General features: G+C 35.3%; 1 non-coding gene across 1 annotated transcript; it reads right to left on the bottom strand.

Moving 5' to 3' along the window:
* Nucleotides 1-5709: 5709 nt before the first annotated feature.
* LOC141675675 (small nucleolar RNA R71) lies at nt 5710-5816 on the bottom strand. The gene has a single exon (XR_012556317.1). It is a non-coding gene; the product is annotated as a small nucleolar RNA R71 (small nucleolar RNA).
* Nucleotides 5817-9994: the final 4178 nt, after the last annotated feature.

The following is a 9994-nucleotide window of genomic DNA, read 5'->3' as shown; positions in this document are numbered from 1 at the left end:
ATTTATATGAAATTGTACGCAATTTGGACGTGTCTCAAAGTGCGTTTATTACGGGATACATGTTTTATCTCGTTATGTATGCATTTCTCATATATGTTTTCAAGATTAATTGTTATATAGAAAATATTTCGGTTTCCTAAAAGTTATCGGACCAGGATCCTACTAGGACATCAATACCCATATAAATTGTATTTTCATTTTTATAAATTTATGAGACTTTCCAATATTTTATATTTTCGTATTTTTGGAAAGACCGTAAGTTTTGGGGAATTTTGACATAAATTTTTTATTTATTTGATAATAATATTTTCCTCGATAATTATTAATTTTGGGCTAGTTATTTTTACTAAATTATATAATTAGGCCCTAAATAATTTTAGGGGTATTTTTTTATTTAATTATAAATAGATTTTAATTAATTATATATTTTATAAAAATCAGAAAATAGAATTAAAATTCAGTTTTATTCTCTCAATTTAGGGTTAGGGTTTCAAAAATAGTTCTTGGAATCAAAGAATGATTATCAGGTGATTTGGAAAACAAAACTAGTCATGTTTGTAGTCAAGTTGATCATCTCGAGGAGAGCTATCTAATTCTTGCATCCAATCATTCCAAGAATGGGTAAATATTCAAACCCGATTTCTACGGTTCTTGTATCGCATTGGGGTTTTATATTTGGGTTATTTTCTGTTTGTTTTGATGATTAAACGATTTTTCCCATGTTTTGTACAGTCAATTCAAGCTTTAAAACGTATCGTTTAATCGCGTGAACTGAAAGTTCTTAGTCGAAGTTTTGGGCAAATATATATATATCGATTTTTTGATCAGTTGAAATGTTTTCTGTACTTGATTTTATTAGGAATAGATTCCATTATCAATAGCTTTGTTTTGCCATAGTATTTGTTAAATTTGGTTAAGAATTATGGCGTGTCGTGTTTTGGCTGGTTGTTCGCCGACGTCCATTAAGTTTTGGCCAGAAACGGCGTGGTAGTGATGGGTTGATAGTGTTGATGCTTTATTTGATTTCCTTGTGTGGTTTTCAATAGACAGAATATCAGAAATGGTGGAAACCATGTCAATTTGAACCCTTGCGGGGTTCGCCGGAATTCGGCTGGAGTACCGAATTCTGCCAATTTTTTCGGTAGTTCCTGGTTTCTTGGCGACCCAATTTCGAGAACCCTTCACCCGTTTACAACCTGGTTCCATCCGATTTTGATCCCATTTCCCCAAAATTTCATCTACAAAACTATTTTTGGGAATTTATTTTTAAAAATAATTCAAAAATCAATTTAATTTCCAAAAATTGATTTATATTTCAAAATTCAGTATGGTTAATTATTTTAAAAAATTAACTGAATTAGTTAATTCCAAAAAAAAATATTCTATGATATTATTTTTAAAAATTATAATTCGATTCAATTATTTGTAATTTATTTTGATTAGTTATTTATGATTTAAGTAATAATTAATTAATTCAATCAATTAATTTTATTTATAAATAGTTAAATAAAATTTAATTATTTATAATTGAGCCAAATAAGGATTTATAATTATTTTAAGTTTTTAAATATATATATAAAGTTATCTAATAATCACTTAATATTATTATTAATTGAATTTTTCTTATTTTATTCATAATAGATTGACCATTTGCCCGTTTAATATGAAATGTGTGTGAATATTCCGCTTATATTAAAAATACTTTTCAGATCTAAATCCTTTTGTATCGAAAGGTCACTTATTTTGTAAACGTTTATGAGACAGGTATTCACTAAAAAGTCGTATTTGGACTTGATTTCAGTTTTACACATACCGAGATGAATATTTTGACGAGGATAAATTATGTGATTAGGTGTTATATGAATTATGTGTCTACGTGGTTCGTGATTGGTGTGTGTAATGGTTATGTGTTTGTGTGGTTTGTCAGTTGGGTAGATGATAAAACTGTGGACGAGAGTTTGTCAGATAAGTATCGTTTAGACGATTAAAATGATATCTTTTAATTATGGATGGAAGTCATTTAAGATGATCGAGACTAGATATCGGGATCGAGATTAAAGTTGAATTGTATTGCATATTGGGTTTGCAGCACTACATGGGCGGCATATCCGAGAATTAGTGAAATAAAAAATGGTGATGCAATGAGAGATTCTGTTAGTGCGAGTGTGCTTAATTGATAAAAACTAAACGCGAGTATTCTCCCATATTCTAATTTCATAATAGTAAAATATTTATCTTCATTATGCAAGTACTCTTCTGTTATTCTATGTTCAGAATAGTTAAGTGTTTTTACATATCCAAATGTTGGATTTATAAATGCTTTAGATTTTGAGAAAAATAATTTCATTGTAGAATGATTCCTGCCAAAGTGAAATGTGAGAATTAAATTATTAAGGATGCTGATTGATTCGGCTCCTTTTATTGCTTTTAAGATTGCATGGTTACTGGTTAGCGTAAGTGGCCGAAACACCGGTCCCACGCGAGCTATTATATAAAAATGTAATATCTTGAAAGGCGAATATATGCCTTTTGGGAAGCCCTATATTTACAGTATGGTCGTGGGATACCGGTGCTATTTCGAGACTGATCATCAGGAATAATATAGTGTATAATTGATTCTAATATGAATTTGGTGTTAACAGCTATATTTCTATCGACATCTAAACTGTCGTTGATAATCACAAATAGATGATTCATTGTAAATTGTTTTTGCATGGTTTACATAAAAAATTGATATTGATATTTAATTTGCTATTAATATCAAATTATGGTATTAATATATATGATTGATGTTGACTTCCATATGAGATGCTGTGAGCATTTAGGATTAGTATTGATATCTAAGTTGACATTGACATCAAAATGAGTATCAATATCAAGAGTGCGATTTTGAATAAAGTTTATGATTCAGTCGATAATCACTGTTTTATATTGTTGTTTACGATACTCAAGTAAACATTATTTTACCAATTCTGATCTTTAATGAGTTTCAAACTATTGCTGAAGAAATTTTGCTCAAATATATCAAAATAGTTTTGAATACAGTTGAGAAAATAATTATTGGATTCCTTAACAAATTTTCTGGTTCAGCAATTATTGTTATAAATATTCTCCTCCATTGTAGATGTCAGTTTTATATTAAAAGACTATAAATATATTGTACTGAACTTGTTGAGCATTTCTTTCACTCATACTTACCTATTTTAAATTTAATCTTCCACTTAGAGGTAAACTGGTGCTGTTTAGTCACGTAATTCGAGAAGCAGAGAAAGAATCTTTTGTAAAGATGGTTGGTCCAGGGTTTGCAGAACTAGAGTAAGTATTTTTATGTAAAGTTGTTTTTATAGTTGTGTTATTGTATAATTGGGCCTAGTATACTTCTTTTTGAAGTTATACTAGCGGGTTAATTTTTGATTTTTGGAATTGTTGAAAAGAGTTTTAAAAGAAAAGAAAAGAAAATTTATTTGTTAATTTTGGAAATTCTTATTTCTAGAACTGTAACCTAAAAAGATCTTGGTGTAGTTTGGGGTCGCATATGTTATATGTCATTGTTGGCATTTATTATTGATTAAAGATATTTTATTTTATTGAGGTTTTAGTGTGACAAGTAAATCCTCTGACCCCGGATATGGGGGCGTTACAGTTTTGTATCAGAGCTGAGGTAAATTAGAAATGAGAGTTTGTACTGTTATGAAAGGGCGTATGATCTCATATAGAGTTTGTGTTAGACTATCGGATATAGTACTGATTATAAAGTTAAGAAGAGGCATACCCGCTTGAGATGGTTGTGTTGAGATGGATGGAACTCCAGGAAATTACAGATTATCAATAACATAAGGACGTGGGGAAGAAGAGTTTAGAAGCGTATGACAAGCTATCTGAAGAGTCGATAAAGAAGACAAGTATAAAGACCTTGGCAATACCTTATCTTTTATAAATTATTTTCGATTCTCTAAAAAAGAGTTAACTATTGGAGGATATATTCCCTAACACTCATTTTCAATCATGTCTGTGTTTTTAATGTGCCAGAGGCTGTCATGAAGCCTATTTTCAGGTTTTGAAAGCTTGTCAAGTTGTGATAGTTGAACTTCCACCTTTCTTTTATGGTGAATAGTTTTATTGGTGACGTAACATCTCTTGCTCTTTAAGCACCAGTATTTCCTTTTATGGGTATTTACTTCCCTCAAATAGTAGTACTTTTGGAAACTGTTCAGTTTGGATCCAAAGTGTGCATCTTAATTTTATTCGTTAAAAATCATTAATTATTCTTCTTATTTTGACTTGATTTCATATTTCTCTACTCCAATTGAGATGAATAACTCTATTTGTAGGGGATGCCGGGGCTCTCTATTGGTGTGATAGAAGTTAGATGGGACGCCAGGTGTGTTGTGCATTACAAAAAGGCTAATTGCCAGCACTTGTAAGTGTCTTAACTAAGTTACGCAACATAAGTTCTCTTGATCATATTGATCTCTCAGTTATTTTTATATTTCAAATAAGGTTACTTCGATTCTTATAATCCTATGTTCTCAAATGGTGTGATACTTGTTATGATATGGAATTCTTTTCTTTCTAGAATTCCATGATTTTATCATTCAAAATATTTAAAAGGTATGCCAATCACGTTGAGATGAGTTGATGTTGTCAAGGTAAAGTAAGATTTTCTGACAGATTATCATGAACGACAATGAATTGCAATATGATTAAAATATCAATTGTGTATAACGAAGTCAGTTTATTCTCTCACATTTTGTCTCTCTCTCTCTCTCCCCCTTCTTTTCCTCTTTCTCTTTTTTCCCTCTATCTCTCTATTAATGAAGATTATCGTGTTGAAGAACGGGTCAAATTTTATGTGGAAGAAACAGTGGTGTGGAGTGAAGATCCCGTGATAATCATCTCATATGAGAAATCCAAGTTTTAAATTGAGATTTTCAGAAAAGTTGTGTATGCAAGGTTGGAAAGTTGGCAAGAAGATCCCTAGTGTTTTCTTTTTCTGATTACGAGGACGAACTTAACTTAATCTTATACTACCTGTGATCGCGTACACTTGCATGGTTTTGTGCGAACAAGTTTTTGGCGCCGTTGTCGGGGACTCGGTATTAATTTTTAGTTAATATGCTTATCATCAGTGGTCGTTAAAGTTCACTGAATCGGATTATTTTCTTACAAGGTTTACTTTGTTCGTGTATTTCAGGTACTCTAGAGAGCGTGTATGCGAACACGTTCTCAATCTCATAAGGAAATACTAGAAGAAGTTGAAGAAGAGGAAAAAGAAGTTTTTGAAGAAGTTGAAAAAGTTGAAGAAGAAGTTTTTGTTGCAATGGGAAAACCAATAGCAGAAACGAAAGCGTTGATGGATTATTCTCAACCGAAAATCAATGACATTCAGTCTAGCATTGTCAGAACAGCCATTGCAGCTAAAACCTTTGAAATCAAGCCTGACACGATTCAAATGATACATAATTCAGTCCAGTTTGGGGGTTCTCCAACGGAAGATCCCAATATGCACATTAGGGATTTTATCGAGATCTGCGACACCTTCAAGTTCAACATTATTTTGGAAGATGCTGTGAAACTGAGACTTTTCCCATTTTCTCTGAGGAATAAAGCTAAGAGCTGGTTGCACTCTCTACCACCAGTTTCTATTGCGACATGGGAGGATCTTGCTAAGAAATTCTTACTAAATTCTTCCCTATGGCAAAGACAGCTGCAATTAGGAATGCTCTTACTCAATTTGTGCAGCAATCGGGTGAATCTCTATGTAAAGCTTGGGAGCGCTACAAGAAGATGCTTAGGAAGTGTCCTCGTCATGGAATGCCTGACTGGATGGTGATAAATTGCTTTTATAATGGTTTGGGAATACAGTCGAGACCCACGCTAGATGCAGTATTAGGTGGAGCCTTATGGGCCAAGAGCTATGAGGAAGCTTATGAGCTAATTGAAATGATGGCTGCTAATGAATATCAGGATCCAAGTTAGAGACTACCACAAAGCATAGCAGGAATTCTGGAGGTGGATACAAGTACGACTATCAGTGCTCAGCTCAAAGCGTTGGCTATGAAGGTCGATTCTCTGACCAACTATGGTGTTCATCAGATAACTAGTGTTTTGACCTTTGTGCAGGTTCGCATGCGACGGAGCAATGTGCTATATCTAGTGAATCAGCTCAGTTTGTGAGCAACTTTCAGAGGTCGCAGCAACCAGTTCCTGCCACTTATTATCCTAACAACCGCAACCATCCTAACTTCAGCTGGAGCAATAATCAGGGTGGTATGCAACAACCTTACCAGCAGTTTGGAAATAAGCCTTTCAATCATTCTGGTTTTCAGCAACAGTTTGTACCAAGGCAACAATTTCAGCCACAGGGAATGCAACAACAATCTCATGGAGGTGCAGGTCCATATTTGAATGAAAACTCTGAATTGGAGGAGTTGAGGCTGATGTGTAAAAGCCGATCGATTTCAATCAAAACTCTAAAAAATCAAATAGGGAAAATTTCCAATGCTTTATTGAACCGACCACAAGGAACTCTTCCTAGCGATTTAGAAGCTAATCCAGGAAATAGGGAAGTCAAGGAACAATTAAAGGTAATCATCTTGAGGTCTAGAAAGGTCGTTAACCCTAAAAATCATCAAAACAAAGAATCTAAAAAAATTCTTTAGAAGGTAGGCGCGCCCACGCCCATATCAACCGCGCCCGCGCCCTTGTCAATTTCAGAAAATATAAATTCTTGAGGAAATAATCGATCAAAAGGGGGTCGAAGCGGAAACGAAGAAGACTTCTACTGAAAATACTACTCCTGAGCAAAATACAGGAGATAAATAAGTCTATCCGCCTTCTCCATATCTTAAAAGACTTCAGAAGCAGAAGTTCGATAAAAAATTTGCCAAGTCTCTGGAGGTTTTCAAGAAATTGCATATTAACATACCTTTTGAGGAAGCTCTAGAACAAATGCCGAGCTATGCTAAGTTCATGAAGGGTATTCTTTCTCGGAAGCTTAAACTTGAGGATTTGGAAACCGTTGCTCTAACGGAAGAGTGCAATGCTGTGCTGCAACGGAAACTACCTCCTAAACTTAAAGATCCAGGAAGCTTCACGATACCATGCACTATTGGAAACTTATCTTTTGACAAGTGCTTGTATGACTTGGGAGCTAGCATCAATTTGATGCCATTATCTGTCTTCAAGAAACTTGGTATGCTTGATCCAACACCTGTAAACATGTCCTTACAACTGGCTGATCGATCAATCACTTATCCGCGAGGTGTAGTGGAGGATGTATTGGTTAAGGTGGACAAACTCATCTTCCCTGAACTCTGATCGATGTTCAGAAGGGTGAGCTTACTATGAGGGTTCGGGATCAGGACATTACCTTTAATGTCTTCAATGCAATGAAATTCCCTACTGATGAAGAGGGGTGCTTTAAAGTAGAGTTGGTCGACTCTGTAGTGAATTCGGAGCTTAATCAGTTGCTAAGGATTGACGCCTTAGAGAGAGACTTAACATGGGAATCTGATAGTGAAGATGAAGAAGGGGAAGAGCAACTACAATATTTGAATGCATCTCCATGGAAAAGGAGATTGGACTTGCCATTCGAGTCTCTTGGATTATCAGAGCTTATTAATTCTCAGGAGCGTCTCAAACCATCTATTGAGGAAGCTCCCACACTTGAACTAAAACCACTGCCTGATCACTTGAGTTATGCATTTTTAGGTGATGCATCTACTTTTCCTGTTATTATCGCATCTGACCTTTCAGATAGTGATGAAGACAAGCTCTTGAGAATTCTGAGAGAATTTAAATCAGCAATCGGATGGACTATAGCAAATATTAAGGGAATTAGACCTTCTTATTGCATGCATAAAATTGTCCTTGAGGAAGGAAGTAAACCTATCGTTGAATAATAGAGGAGACTCAATCCTATCATGAAGGAGGTAGTGAAGAATGAAATTCTTAAATGGTTGGATGCATGGATCGGCTATTCTATTTTTGATAGTTCATGAGTGAGCCCAGTACAGTATGTGCCTAAGAAAGGAGGCATTACAGTTGTTACTAATGAAAAGAATGAGCTCATTCTTATTCGGGCAGTCACAGGATGGAGAGTATACATGGATTATCAGAAGCTGAATAAAACCACCAGGAAGGATCACTTCTCTCTTCCATTCATTGATCAAATGCTTGACATGTTGGCTGACCATGAGTATTATTATCTTCTGGATGGGTATTCGGGCTATAATCAGATTTATATTACCCCAGAAGATCAAGAGAATACCACTTTTACTTGTCCTTTTGGCACTTTCGCTTTCTGTCGAGTTTCTTTCAACTTTGTGGTGCACATGCTACTTTTCAGAGATGCATGATGGCTATATTCTCAGACATGATTGGTACTAATGTGGAGGTGTTCATGGATGACTTTTCTGTGTTCAGGACTTCTTATGATGAGTATTTGCATAATCTTTTCTTGGTGCTGAAAAGATGCGTTGAGACCAATCTGGTGCTCAACTGGGAAAAATATCACTTTATAGTGCAACAGGGTATCATTATTGTGCACAAGGTATCTATCAAAGGTCTTGAAGTGGATAAGGCCAAGGTGGGGGTTATTGAAAATCTTCCTCCACCAATCTCAGTTAAAGGAATTTGCAGTTTTCTTGGTCATGCAGGTTTTTATCGGCGATTCATCAAAGACTTCTCCAAAATCTATAAACCCTTGTGCAATCTGTTGGAGAATGATGTTCCCTTCAAATTTGATGAAGAATGTTTGGCTGCTTTCGAGAGTTTGAAAAAGAGTTTGACTACAGTACCTGTTATTAGATTATTGCAGGATAAGATGTTGATCAATAAATCTTTTCCAGATGAACAACTTTTTGGGGTGTAAGAAGAAGAACCATGGTTTGCAGATATTGTGAACTATTTTATGAGTAATGTTATTCCCCCAAAACTCTCTTAAGCTCAAAGGAAGAAGTTTCTACATGAGGTGAAGTGGTATCGATGGGATGAGCCGTTCTTGTTTAGACAGGGAGCATATCAGATAATCAGGAGGTGCATTCCGTAAAGTGAGACGGAATCTTGCGAGACTGTCATACTACTGTGTATGGTGGCCATCATATTGGAGAGAAGACAGTTGCTCGTATACTTCAAGCGGGATTTTTCTGGCCCACTTTGTCTAAAGATGCTCACCAGTTCGTGTTGAGATGTGATCACTGCCAACGAGTTGGAAATATGTCCAAGATAGACGAGATGCCTCTCAATGTGCTTCTCGAAGTTGAGATCTTTGATGTTTGGGAAATTGACTTCATGGAGCCATTTGTCTCATCATGAAATAATCAATATATTCTTTTTGCGGTGGATTATGTGTCTAAATGGGTCGAGGTTAAATCTTTTCCAACCAACGATGCTTAGGTGGTGATCAATTTTCTTTATAAGAAGATATTCACACGTTTTGGTACTCCAAGGGTCATAATCAGTGATGAGGGATCACATTTCTGCAATCACAAATTTACTGCATTTATGGAAAGATATCATGTGAATCATCGTGTGGCCACAGCTTATCATCCTCAAACTAATGGGCAAGCTGAAGTCTCTAATCGAGAGATCAAGCGAATCTTGGAGAAGGTTGTGAGTCCGTCAAGGAAAGATTGGTCTGTGAAGCTAGATGAAGCTGTTTGGGCATACAAAATAGCATTCTAGACTCCTCTAGGTATGTCTCCTTTCCAATTGGTATATGGTAAGGCGTGTCATTTGCCTGCGGAGCTAGAACATAAAGCATATTGGGCTTTGAAGAAGCTGAATCTTGACACGGAAGTTGCTGGAGAAAAGAAAATGCTCCAGCTTAATGAACTCGATGAATTTTGTCTACAGGATTATGAAAACAACAAGTTATACAAGGAGAAGATCAAGAGATGGCATGATAGGAGGTTAGTGCACAAGATATTTGTGCCTGGGCAGCAAGTTCTATTATTCAACTCTTGTCTCCGACTTTTTCCAGGAAAGCTTA

The sequence above is a fragment of the Apium graveolens genome, chromosome 7 (genome assembly GCF_009905375.1).
Source record: "Apium graveolens cultivar Ventura chromosome 7, ASM990537v1, whole genome shotgun sequence".
Classification (NCBI taxonomy): Eukaryota; Viridiplantae; Streptophyta; class Magnoliopsida; order Apiales; family Apiaceae; genus Apium; species Apium graveolens.
Note: the sequence above shows the minus strand (reverse complement) of the source record. Positions and strands in the feature narration are given on the sequence as shown.